General features: G+C 41.7%; 1 long non-coding RNA gene across 2 annotated transcripts in view; it reads left to right on the top strand.

The window, feature by feature from the left end:
- Window positions 1-13,528, top strand: part of LOC310891891 — a 39,727-nt gene extending 26,199 nt beyond the window's left edge. For both annotated transcript variants that reach the window (XR_014577768.1, XR_014577769.1), the window contains one exon: window positions 697-13,528. This is a non-coding gene — a long non-coding RNA (uncharacterized lncRNA). The remainder of the gene's footprint in view (window positions 1-696) is intronic.
- The last annotated feature ends 14 nt before the right edge of the window (window positions 13,529-13,542 follow it).

The raw sequence follows: 13,542 nt of genomic DNA, 5'->3' as shown, positions 1-13,542 counted from the left end.
TTCTGAAAGACTTCAGGCTGAATCTTTTAAATGTATGTAGAGGTAATTAGAGGTAATGTATGTAGAGGGGAGATAATTATAAGAGGGGAAAAAAAAGAGGAAAGGAGTTCCAACAGCTTGTCCTTTTATGTGATGTAGACATGATTGATGTCACAGGACTGTAAGAAGCTTCTGTGCCATTGGTCTACATACTTAAATATCTGGGGGAGAGTTCCATATAAGGATAGTTTCATGTAAGGATTGTTCTTGGCCATCATCTTGCTTGAGTCAATAACTGTGGCTTCGGAGGATTTTTGTTTGTTTGTTTGCAAGGAAAGGATCTAAATGCATTCCTTCTTTATAAATACATCAAATAGGAAACCTAGTAAACTACGAATATAGATAACCCTTCTATGCTACAGAGTCTGACTGTTCTCTGCAGCCTTTTGTGCAGACTGACAACCACAGGCAGGTTTTTTAGTGCCTCTGTCAGCTCGAGGCTGTTGCTGGTTTTGTCTCTGCTTTCCAGTACCTTTGTAGAACATGGCCTTGGTAGTTCTTGCACATGTAACAGAGTTCATATTGCTTTTTCAATATTTATATTTGATGCATCAGGCTTACTCTTCTGAACTTCTTCCTAATTAGCGACTTTGAGAAATTGCAGTTTCTGGATTACTTGGATTTGTGTGGGTTGATTTTCATGTTTTTGTCTTCTAGGTGCACTTGACTTTTTTTCAACCAAAGCAATGAGAAAACTGTCTTTATTTTCTACAGGAAGGCATCAATTTAATTCTGCATTACCGAGGGCTTTTATTTCATGTTGCAATATTGAGTTGGCTGCCTTAGAAGTGTGTGAAAGAACTTGGAACGGCTAATGTTATTGTTCAAGACTAATGTCCAATAGTCTAATGACTGGTTGCGGATCACATTGTGAAGGAAGATCTAGTGTGTTCAATTGCAGCATGTGGGAGCAAAGGGCTTAGTGTTATTCAGAACAGAAAGCAAGTCCTGCCCACTGCAGTGTGGTTTGGGATCATGTTAACACTATGCTTATTAGCAGGTAGGTGGCACTGTTGAGAAGGCCACAGTCTCTCCAAAAAGCTCCAGTATTAACTGTACCACATCATTGCTTGTGTCTGAACATGATTCTCTACTGAAAGACAAGACGTTTGACAAAAACTATTTAGCCAAGGTATGTTTGATGACAGAAGCAACCAAAGGCAGACATTGAAATAGCGTGTTTGATCAGAGTGAAATGGAGAAGCAGAGGTCAAAAAAGATGTAACGGGAAAGGAATGAGAAGAGTAACCCAAATGTAGGTGTGAATTTTTCTCCGAAGGAAAATGGAGCTTCACAGAAACACTGTATTATGAAGCTCTTTGTTAGTACAGAGGGGCCTAAGAAATGTTCTGAGGACGTACACTGTCAGGGCAGGTAGATCAACAGGATGCAGAAACAAGACTTGTCCATGGTATCAAGCAACTTATTTGCCCCTTCTCCCCTCACAGGAAAAAGAACCTTAAAAAGGACACAAGTCACCAAGTGCTTTTTTCAGAGGCTTGAAAGCAAGTTTGAGTTGAGAGGTAAATTTGTGTGCATCTTGAGCCTGAAGAAGCCCAGGGCATCACTCAGTGAGTAGACACTCTTCAGATTACCCTTAGCAGTAGCAGGTGACAGTTTTCCAGGCTTTGTTTCCAACCACAGCTCTATTTCAAGAAGCAACTGTGGAGTGAAAAACACAGGAAAATAGGTGAGCTAGTATAAAGTCATTTATTTTATGAAGGGACATACACATTTCATGCATTTTAGTCATGTACTTGCTAAATAAAACTTGGTAATGCATTCCAAGTACATTATTAACAATCCTTTCACAATCCTTCATCTCTTCAAGAAATTCCTTCTTGTGCTCAGATACCTGGGGAAACTGGCTGCCTGTGGCCTGCACAGGTATATTCTGCTCTGGAAAAAGAACTGGCTGGAGGGCCATGCCCAGCAGGTAGTGGTTAAGGGAGTTAAGTCCAGCTGGCATCCCGTTACAAGTGCTGTCCCCCAGGGGTTGGTACTGGGGCCTATCTTGTTTAGGATCTTTATTGATGACCTAGATGAGGGGATTGAGGGTACCCTTGGTAAGTTTGCAGAAGACACCAAGTTGGGTGAGATTCCTGTAGGTCCTTTCCAATCTTGTGTTTCTATGATTCTATGAGAGGAGTGGGGGTGAGATCAATAGATGATTTTCAAGCTGAGGATTCCTGTTGGTGATTGTGAAACACAAGTAAGTTTGAGAACGAAGACAGGAAGAACTGGACATGGGATAAGTAAGAATAGGTATGATGCTGCATTTTTGTACTCAAAATAGTAAGTAAAAGTTCACGTCTTTACGTTGTGTCAACATGTTTGCTACAACATAACTCCATGGAAGGGGTAAAGGAGAAAAACTCATGGATTTTGTCTGTCTCCATCTCCCTGTTGACAGATAACTTATACAGCTGCAACAACAGCATGCTCAGGTTTGCTGGGGATGCTAGCCAGAATGCACTGATTTGTGTGGACTGCTGACATATTGAAGTGTTTTGCCTTCCCTGACAAGCCCTTCTTGTGTTCCTTATACCAGTATTTAATGTCATGATTGCTTACGTGTCGATGAACCTTGCAGAATAGGAGTTCATCTTAGTGCTGGGTGGTTTGGCAAACAGAACCCCAGAGGATTATTTGCTGACTGTGATGAATTGCATTGTAATGAGGATCATAATATCCAGCAGCTGAGCCTTCTGCTGGGGGATGCACAGCATGGGGTCTGAATGCTGCAGTTCTTAGTCAGCCCCCATTGACTTGAGTTTCCAAAGTCAGCAGGAGTGAAGATGTTTTCTGTCCCTGTTTTCTCCCTGTATATTTTTTAGGAAACAGCACTTGGACTGCATTATAAAGCTCAGCTGTCAGTAACTGGTCCTGTCACAGTTATAGGCCATATGTATCTTCCCCCTTCTCTGCATTTATTTCCTGGAGAGCAAGAAGGATGGACAGGGTATCAACTGTTTCCAGAAACCTGTTACCACTGTTCCTCTTCTTACTCTAGCTACTTAGGACTTGTGATCTTTAGTTTCAGTAACACTAGTAAGGCTAACTTCTGCTACTGAGATGACCAGTGAAATTTGGCGTCATAATTTGACTACGGATAATTTATTTATTTATTTTTTTACCAGAGGAGCCAGGAAATATCATCTCTGTCCTATCCCATAGCCTTGAAGCAGGTGTGTTTTCCTAGTATGTAATATATTTTGGGACTTCGTATAGTTTGTTTTTCTGTGGATGTTTGTGATGACAATATAAAACAGCTTAATAAAAAGGACCCTCTTTGACTTGAGTAATAAATGCAAAAATTGTCAGGCATTAGTGCTAAGACATTAATATGAGAATTACATGTTTCTGAGGATTGTCTGCCTTGGGTGGTAAATCTCTTAGCATTTTTAGTGATAGCAGTCCTGTAGGATAGAGCTATTTATAATTCTGAGCTGTCCTTTTGGTCTTGTAGATTCTAGAAGACTTGAGTTTATTGCAATTCATGTGTTGTAGGATTTCCTTTAAAAAAAAAAAAAACGGGCAATATACTTTAAAGGAAATGATCAGTGCTGGAGCAAAATCATGCTGCAAGAGATGTTTGTAAGTCTATGGTAGGAGTGTTATACAATGTGTTATGTCCTTGGCTCATTCTGTTTAGTAAGCCCTGGTACATGCTGCAGAGGCTTGTTTTCTGCCATCAGGCTGTAATTAGCATTTAATTCAGCCTGGCATGTTTTGGAAATATGCAAAGGGAAACCTTTTGTTTCCTGTTCTCCTGGCTTCAGTTCTTTAGTAGTTGCCCTTTGTCAATGTTGTTTCCCTGAGACAGCTTAAAAGTCCTTTTGGAACTGAAATTCTTGTTTCAATCTTAACCCTCTATACTCTGCATTTAGGCCTTTCTCTAGCATTTAAAATGGAAACTTAGGCCCTGTGTGCCGGTCCTGTATGAGCCCACCAAGGGGAGGGCTTGGTTTTCAGTTGTATTTTGAGGGAGGCATGCATGGCATGTTATGGCTGAGATGTGAATCTTCTTGCAGAGGAGGGGGGGGCTATCAACACAGCTAGGACTTGATCCTACTTGAGTGCTCAATTTTTTTAAGTCTGAAACTTAAAAGAAACTGTTGCAAGTTTTCAGTTTTTCTCTCTGTTTCTTCTGAGCTTGAGCTTACATCCTTATGGCTTGTTCTAGGTAGAGACATGAGGAAAAACCCTGATTGCTTTCCAGATGCTTTTACTTTGATTTCTCAAAATGCTTTATTATGAGTCTGCTGTTGGTATTGCATGTTCCAAGGGTTGAGACTCATTCCACTTCCCGCAAAGCACACAAACTACTGCAAAAGGGCTGAGCTGAGAAACTGAGAGTCTCTGCAGAAGGGAGAGTCTAAGCGATGGATTTCCTGGGAGAAGGAACTTCTTACCTAGGTAAACACAGGGACACCTAGCTGCTCACACTTCCTTACATCTGAGACAGCTTGTATGCCTTCAGTACAGCTCAGTTGCTTCTGTTTACTGTTCAGAAGAGCTTTGGAAGCTGCCTTAGCAACATTTTCTACCTAGCAGAGTGTGTGAGTGGCTTGTACAAACTAGATGATTAAGTATTGTCTTTCAGTCAAAGAAAGCACAACAATTAGAAATGAAGCTGCTGCAGTGGTGTGATGTATGTTGATCAACTGACCTAATTTAGTACCAACACTTTGTTGGGCAAGTTGCCACAGCTGCTTTCCTTCTCGAAACTTTGCAAAATAAAGGAAATCCACTTCTGTTGGCTTCGCTTCCTGTGTTGGATTTAAATTATCTATAAGCTGAAGACGATGCCTCAGCTGTGCCGTTTAAATCTGTGAGAAAAGTTCTGTTCAACTCTAAAAGCACGAAAGCAGAAGGTGGATCCATTTGAAACCGATATCATGGAGACATAGTCAAAGAATGTTGGATTAGTGCTTAACCAGCTGAATGCTGCTGCAGGTTGTAAAGTGATGTCCTAGTCTGCTTCAAAATGGCTGTAAAATCAGGTACTGCAAAGTGTTTTTCTGTGGCGTTTCAGGATCAAACAGGGCACAAACCAAATAATGAGCCTTGCTCCTAGAGCCTTATCATGTAATTGTTTACACAGACCTGCAAATGAGATGGTATTAAAAAGATAGAGCTTGTATTAGACAGAATTCATCTTGGAGTACAGCAAAAAGAGCACAATCAGGATGAAACTTAAGACCAGCTAAAATGTATTGTTTTGAACATAATAGCTTTTAAGCAACTTTGAAGGATCCCTCTAGCAATAAACGCTTGTTTTGCTCCAGTGCTATTTCCCAAACTGTGGAAAGTAATATTTTTGTATCCCCTCACACTTAAAATGCAATCTAAAAAAAAAAAAAATGAAACTGAAAAGATAACATGAGGAGTAGTTATAGTTGCTGCATTGTCTCTAATGAGCAGAAGGGTTATATAGTGAATGTAGTTTTCTGGAGCAGCCTGGAATTCAGCTGTTACTTCAAAAAACTTGAAGATCTGAGGTTTGGCAGTGTGTTTGACTTGTGATGCCCCCATGTAAAAGTTAGTATTGCGGTGCTCTGCTGGGGACCACAGACAAAGCAGTAAGGACAAATCCAAATGTGATTAAAATGCAGTGAAAATAGTGCTTAGGGAGGCATGCAGAGTGTGGGCCAGCCTGGTACTACAGTTCTGTGGGATGTTAAAGCTTGAAGCTGGGCCCCTTCCTCAGGATTGTTTTGATGACTGTCATGTGGATGAGTGGTGGAAAGCCTTAGACTAGGCAGGGGAAGTACTGACTGAAGACTTGGATAGAGCAGTAGTTCACAAAGATTTTTTTGGAGGAGGAGCTCGGTTGGGATTTCCTAATCCTGTTGGAATTCCCTGGCTTTCATATTTATCATATCAGAATACTTGTTGGACAGTAACCTGACATCTCAGTACTGATGACTTAGCTCAGTGTGGTGCTGTACTCTGGATTGTCTAAACTTCATTTTCATCCTTAGCAATCTCTTTCCAAAGGGCTCTAATAATACAGCCTGCGGTAGTGTTGGGTGTCTACTTTCCTTGAGGTGTTGTCAAGTTTTTCTTCCAGTTCCCCCTTTAATCTGGTACCCTTCATGGAAGAGCCTAGGGCTGTTTTCTTCTGCATTTTTTTTTTTTTTGCTTTATTCCTGGTTCTTGGGCAAGAATTTTCCTAGCTTTACTTGACTAGTTTTCCTGCTCTATGGTGTTATTTAAGCTTTACAAAGACAAATTGTCTTACTTAGTAAATGCCATTTTCCTTAGAACAGTTTGCTACGGCTCCTGAAGGTCTCCCTTTGTGCAAGTCAAACATGGTTATTACAGTGGTGTTTGTTATTGTAGGGCTCTTAAGATTCAGAACATTACTTTTAAATGGGAGGGTGCTGGGTGTGCACCCTAACTGAGCAAAACTGTCCCTCTAACTTGGAGGGCTGATGAGAAATTGCTTAGTTATTTCTTTTGTAATACTGATCAAATTGTGTAGTTTGTCGTTGTACTATATTTCGTCCTTAATTAAGCTTCTGGTGTATAAATATGTCACTTGTTGTGCCATAATTTTAGTTTAGAATGGGACTGTCTCCTTCTCGTCTATTTCTTGTGTTTGGTCATGAGGGATGCTTCACTTGTATGTTACTTCTGGATGCTCACAGCAGAATGACCAGTTTCAAGAAATGCTTTTGTGTATTCTGATGATGGAGGTGGTTTTCATGATCTTTCCTGATGAGTGGTAGTAAATCCTGTGTGTTTTTAGAGACCACAAACCCTCACTGGCCATAAGAGCTAGAAATGTATTTTAGATCAACTTGCAGTTTGAAGTTCTCTATTAACCTTTTGGTCTTTGCCCTGTTGCAGGGGTACCTAATAATCAGGTTCCAACTCGTGAGGTGAATTTATGTCATTGGGGGCTAGGAAAGCGTGCTGACATAGCCATAGTGTGGATTTTAGAGTATTTGATATTTTTTTCCTGCTAAAAAGGATCCTCTAATGGGAACATCAGTCCATATTTAATAATGCATTGTTACTTGTATTTTGCTCATAGCTATCAAGAGTGCCAGACTTTGCTGCAGAGTCAGAGTTTAACACCAGAGGAGCAGCATCTCTCCAATTTCTTACTCTGTAGAAACTGGGCATAATTTCATGCTTTGTTGTCTGAAAAAAAACTGTTGATTGTCTTGTGTTTTGGAAACACTGCAGGAATGGAGATACCTTGTTGTTTTGTGGTTAAGGCTCAAAAAAAGGCAGCAGCTTTAATCCTTAGGTGAATCCCTGGAGCCTGGTCCCAGTGTGGGACATCTCTTCCAAATCCTGTGTTTACATCCCACAAATATGAATATTTTGTTAAACGTGTTATCTTCCGCTGCTTTCCAGACATCCATGCTTTCTTCCCTCTTGTGACATGAAAATGCCTGCAGTGCTCCCTGTTCCCTTGCTTGTGGCATCAGCTTTCCTTGTTCAGCTGCCATTCAGCACCTTCTGCTACCAAAGTGCAGTGGGCTTGAGGCAGACTCCTGGCTGCTTGTTCTTGGTCTTGTTTTGTGCTTCTTGTCCGTAGCTGACTCAAAGATGAGAAGTACACAGGCAATGGGCAGAGATGAATGATGTGCTGGCACGCCGCCTTTTTCACTGCTCTGCACTGGCGCTTTGACCCAGAATTGTGGTGTGCTGGTCACCTTGGTCCTGAGGTAGGTCTGAAAGCTCAGCTCCAGCTGCAGAGCTGGCCACCAGAAGCAGTGGGCGCACCAGCTGTGGCTGCTAACGTGGGACTTGGCAGTAGTGCTGAGCACTTGTGACATGTACTGGATTGTATATAATTAATGCCGGTGTCTTTGTGAATACTTGTTTACTGAGACCTGGCTTAAGATTACAAAGCTTACTCTGTGCAGCATGCCAGAGACACAGCAGATGGTCATGTTTTGTGCCCTTGTAATCTGCTGTGTGTTTGGACCAGTGACCTAGAAGGGATGGGCTCTGTGATGTTTTGCCTGTTCTCTGTGATCTGCCATTCTACCCACAGTTGTGCCCTTTTTGTGGGCAAGGTGTCATCGTGAATGTTAATTTGAAGAGATTACACTGATCTCACAGTGGATGGTATCTGATACAGGGTTAGCAGCCTGAAACCGGGGGGTTTTAGGCTGCTATGGAAGCAGTAGGCTTTGGAGGCATCCCATCTGTGTGTCTGCACAGCTCTGACCATCCTGATTACAGCGTAGTTCCCACTATGGACACCTTCTTTCAAAAGAACCTGATTAATATTGTAAACATGCTGGGAACCTCTCCAGACTAAAACTACTTGACAGAAGCTGTCATCACAGGCTTGCTCAATCCTTTCTTCCTCCTGATTTCTCCAACTCTCCCCTGCAACTTAAAGCTGGGCTGGCAGGCTTTGGGGAGACTGATCGGTGGCAGGTTCTCCTTGCACTGTAGCCTGTTGCTACTGGCATGAAAGGTAGCTGGAGATAGCGGTCCCTGGTAGCGCTGCAAAGTTTTGTTAAGGCTCGGGCTGATTCACTTGTACTGTGTCAGCCCTTGGCTACCCATCAGCGTTATCTATTGGTATACTGGAAGAGAAAAAGAGGGTAAGTGAAGCAAAAACAAATATTGCATCTGCTTTTGTGGTAATGTAAGGGATCCATTGGAGTGCACAGGAATTCAAACAAATTTCCTGATCCAGTGAAATCTCTGGCAGATTTTTCCTATCTCCAATGAATTATCGTGCATATTCTATATGATCATTGTGTGTCTAAATACATCCATTTAAAACTTAAGTAGAGCAGGAAAATAATAAAATGGCTTTACTGGAATTGTACAGATAGCTTCGAACCCCAGGCAGCTAGTGACAAAAAGAGAGGTAAATTGGCAATATGTTGTAGGGATGGATAGTAAACATTGCTGGGTGTCCTCACCTCTGACCACACGGAGGTTTAATTCTGTTTGCTGCAGTCACACAGATAGTGTGGGGAATTACTGCATTATTCTTCAGGTGGTGTTGCCCCTTTGCTAGGTGCTCCAGGCCAGCTTGTGAGAACAAATGGGAGCCCAGGAACAGGAGTTCACTTAGCAGTGTGGTCAAGCTGTGCACTTGAGCAGCTACCTGAAACAAGTAGGTTTGCAGTTCTGCATGGCTGTAGAGCAGATTTCTGCCTTTTTGCACCAAACCCTTTGAATGATCGGGTGGTAGAGTTGAAAAGTGGAGGAGGCATAGCACCTTAGGTTGTAGGATGGGGGAAGGATCCCACGTTATCTTAGCTTTCTAAGTCAGATGCTCAAGCAGTGTAAATAAGTAGATAAGTCTACCTCATAATTTGGCCTTGTGGGATTTTTTTTAATTCACAATTCATGCTGAATAGTTAGCACGATGATGACTTACAAAGCATCCTCCCATGAAAGATAAATGTGTTAAATAACAAGCTAGTTTCTGGTAGGAGTATCCAGATGGTGCTGTTGTACAAAATGTTATTGGCAGGTTTTCTCAGCGTAGGATTGCTGCTTGCTAGGAAGAGCAGCTTGTACTGTTAGGAGTTTGGTGCTACAGGAGCTACTGGTGCAAGTTGTGGTAAATGGGAATTTCTGATTCTCTGCAGTTGAATTAGTACCTAGGCAAGGAACTAGACCCATGTTAGGCCTGAAACACAAAGATATGGGAAAAATGCATGCTGTTGGCTGTCTTTTCTGACTCAGAGGTATAGAACTAGATAATGCGGTCAGATGTTCTTGTTGTTTTCATTAGGATTATTATCAGAGGAAAAAATAAGGATTCTCTTCATACCAATCCCCATTCCTTTGCATTATGGGTATAAGAGGCAGGTGGGTGTTCTGAAGTAGCTAGGAATCTGAGACAGAGGTGGTGGTTTCCATTGGCGAGAGAATGAAAGTAGGTTTTGCTTCTGATTTGCCCTTAAACTAATAAGGCTGCTGCTTTTAGTCAGTAAAATGCCATTAATATTCCCTGACAATTTTTTTCAAAAATCCAAATACATTTCTAAATTAATTGCAGGTGGAAATGGAATTGCATGGTGTCACTTCTGCATGATAAAGGGCTGCCATTGAATCCTGAGTTTTTTACACCCTAGGAGGGTGTTCAGTGACTGGCAGACTAGTGAAAGTAGTGACAGCTTTATAATGAGGGGACTAAAAGCTGAATGACAGAAACAGGGAAGAGAACTTGAGTGTCGTTAACTTCATCAGTTCTAATTTCAGTTCTCTAGGTTTTTGTTAACCTGTGTACTTAGCTGAAGTGACCACTGGAGGTAATGCCTTTGATTAAATGTATGTGGCACTCAGTGTCCTTGGACAGTGTATTAACAAAAAGAGATGAGATGACACTTGTCATTTCTGGTAAGTTATTAAAAGGAAATGAACACAGCTTAGAATGCATTTGAGATCTCTTCAGTTCTTCAGGGTAAATAAAGGTCAAGTCCTCATTTGTGGGGGGGAAAAAGTATCAAATTGTTTGTCTTTTCTTAAAGCAAATGCAGTTTAATTTTGCAAGGAGAATGAAATTCTAACAGGACAGGCAACATATATCTCAAGTTCCAAGGACTTCTTTGAAGAATGCTTTTGTTTTGGCCAGTTTACTTGGCTATTAATTTACGTGCTAATGATGCTGATAACTGAAGCATAGAAGGGCAGTTAACCTGTTGTATTAACTTAGTAAAATGCTACCTTCTCCACCCATAAAAACCACTAGGCTCCCAGTTAACCATGCACTTGCAGGTATTTGGTCAGGAGAAAAATGTTGCAGAGCATGAGAATAACTTTTTGCTTGGTCTGAGTGATACCTGTCTGCTTTGGAAGATCAGCTGTTGGGTTCTCCTTAGGAAGCTGGTCTAGGACTGGAAGTTCTGGATTACTTTTTGTCAGTTCCTGGGTGCTCTGGTTAAAAGGGTTCATCTGGTCTGATTTTACTTGGATCCTGTCTGTGGCTTTTCTTTCAGAAATGCTGTTTGATTTAATAAATATATGAACAAAAATTTCTGTACTGGGATTTACCATTATACCTGGACTGTCAGGGAATTTTGTCTTCATCCTTCAGCTTCTTGTTCCATACTAGCAGGACCCACAAGGTGGCAATGTCCCACAGTGGGATTGTTAGGACAAGGACCGCAGACTTGTTCTGCTTAAACCTGGCAGAAATGCAGGTAACTTGAATTTTGTTTATGGGAGGGAATTGCTGACAGGCTGGAGAGAAAATTTCCAGGCTAGTGACTCAAGCTTTTGAGGGCCTTCCTGATGGGGCTGCTTGGGCCAGAGGTGCTCTGTGCAGTTACCTACATGGCAATCTACATCTTGGCTTCCTGCTTCTGGGAGATGTTCTGGAATTCATGTCCCCCATCTGATAGTTCCCTTTGTTTCCTTCCATCTCTGTTGGGTTAGAGCACGTTTGTTTTTGTTTTTAATTAAATTTGTTCACAATGGGTTTCTGCTGTTCATGTTCATTTAGTCTGCTTTGTAGAGATCCTGTTAGTCTTGTTTGATTATGCCTGATGTAAGTGTACAGAATTTACACCTTTCGGGTAATTACTATAGCCCCTACTGTGGCGATGTTTAGTTTATAATGAGGAAAAGTAACATTTGTTACTTAAGGTCAGGTCAGTCGCATTTCCTGAAGCTGAGATGAAACTGATGTAGTTTGTCTTAAATAATGAATTCTCCCTGTGCCACTACATGGCAAGTGAATTGTGATGTGCACATAATGATTCCTTTAATGAAAGTACAGCATCCCGGTAACTTCAGCAATGTAATGTCTGTCTTGGTTGACACAAAGCCCTTCATTAGCCTTTTCACATGCGCTGTAAGGTTTGTCCTAATGGAACTCTTCGATTCCCTAAACTCTGTTGAAAAACATATGTACATCTTATTTCCCTTCTACATTTAAATAAGGTCCCTGGAAATAACATGACTATGGAGGGAGAGAACCTGGCTTGCTAAGTAGCTGGAGGGTAGCTGCCTAAACGCTCTTCAGCTTTAGAGCTTTTTGACACAAATTGCACAATGTAAATATGCTTGATAAGATCATTAATTAGTGTTATGTGCTCTCACTAACTGATATTCTATTAAATGGTTAAGTTCTGAAACTGTATTCCAGTAAGCAATTGTATCTTCAGACACTGTGGCTTACAGTAAAGGATGGGTCTGTATATTCTGTTCTTCCTGTAATGCAAAAACCATTAGGGGATGAAGGTCTCTCCCTAAAGCTGCTATTTTAGCTGCTAGTGCTGGACCCTCTGTATGATGAGAGATCACAGACAAGCATTGGCACCTGTGAACATCTAGGTGCTTTGTAGCTCACGTGTGCTGCTTAACAGTCTTAGAGAATCAACCTTTTCTCCAGGCCTCAGCAACTACTTTGCTTTTTCAGCTGTCTTAAGGTCTATGGGAAGTAGTAAGAAGCAGCTCTGAAGCTGTGGTCTGGTAGAGTACTTTGAGCAGATCAAACAGCACATGTCTGCAGTCAGCCTGGGCTGACTTGAAACTGCTACAGCTATTTCAGCTGGTTTCAGCTTGCAACTTGGTTGGTGGCCAGCTTGTTTGGGCAGCAGTACCATAAGGGCAGTAGAAAACCAGTGCCTGCCAAGTTTTCCTGGGAAGATGGCAGTTCTGAATATCTGTTTATATTTTATTTACTGGAAACAGAGCTGATGTTTGGCATGCTGACAGCTCGAGGCTTGCTTAAATAATGCACTTCTCCAAGATTTTGTTTCCTTAACGTTTTCCTCACCATTCATGCCAATTTTTTTTGAGGGAAAACAAAACCAAGGACTTCGGTGACAATCCATTGGAGTTGGTAGTAACTTCCAGTGCTTTCTACTTGGCTGTACCACTTGGCTTTCACATACTCTTATAACAAACTTGGAATGCTTACTTGCTCCCTTTTTTTCCTGATCTTTGTCGTTTACTCATCTCCACTGTTAAAATAATTCAGGGGGCATAATTGGCTTCAACTACTGGCAGTGTGTTTTGATTCTTCACTGTGGCCACCTACCCTTTGTGTGCATTAAGTGACTTGGAAATGACTGGAGAAAATGGAGGGTGCTGGCTAGTCTGACACTGGCTGCGCTTGCAGCCAAGCTGGTGAGGGAAACTGACCCCAATAGGTAATGCAGGGGTGTGTAGCCCTCCTAAAACACCTCCTTTGTAAAGGACTTGTGTTTTTCCAAACAAGATAATCTTCCCCTACAGTTTTATGTGATAGATGCTCAGCCACTATTAGAGTTTGCTTCGCCAGGCAGACAGACCCAGGTAGTGTAGGATGCGGTATGTAAGGGAAGAAGTTACAAGTCAGATGCCACTGAAGTGTTAACTTAAACTTCCTTGCAAAAAGGGCTGACTGCTGCACTATATTGGAGTACAGCTTCTTCAGGTTGATTTAGAGCTCCAAGTGCTAGAAATTTCCCCTTTGTCACACAGTCGTCTTAGGGATGAAGTGAGAAAATGGAGGCTCGAGCTCAGATCTCCCCAGGTCCATCCTGCTGTCTTGTTCTTTGTTGTCCTGTACCT

The sequence above is a fragment of the Anser anser genome, assembly GCF_964211835.1.
Source record: "Anser anser genome assembly, contig: HAP1_SCAFFOLD_514, whole genome shotgun sequence".
Taxonomy (NCBI): domain Eukaryota; kingdom Metazoa; phylum Chordata; class Aves; order Anseriformes; family Anatidae; genus Anser; species Anser anser.
The sequence above is the reverse complement of the archived record's forward strand: the minus strand, read 5'-3'. Positions and strand labels throughout refer to the sequence as shown.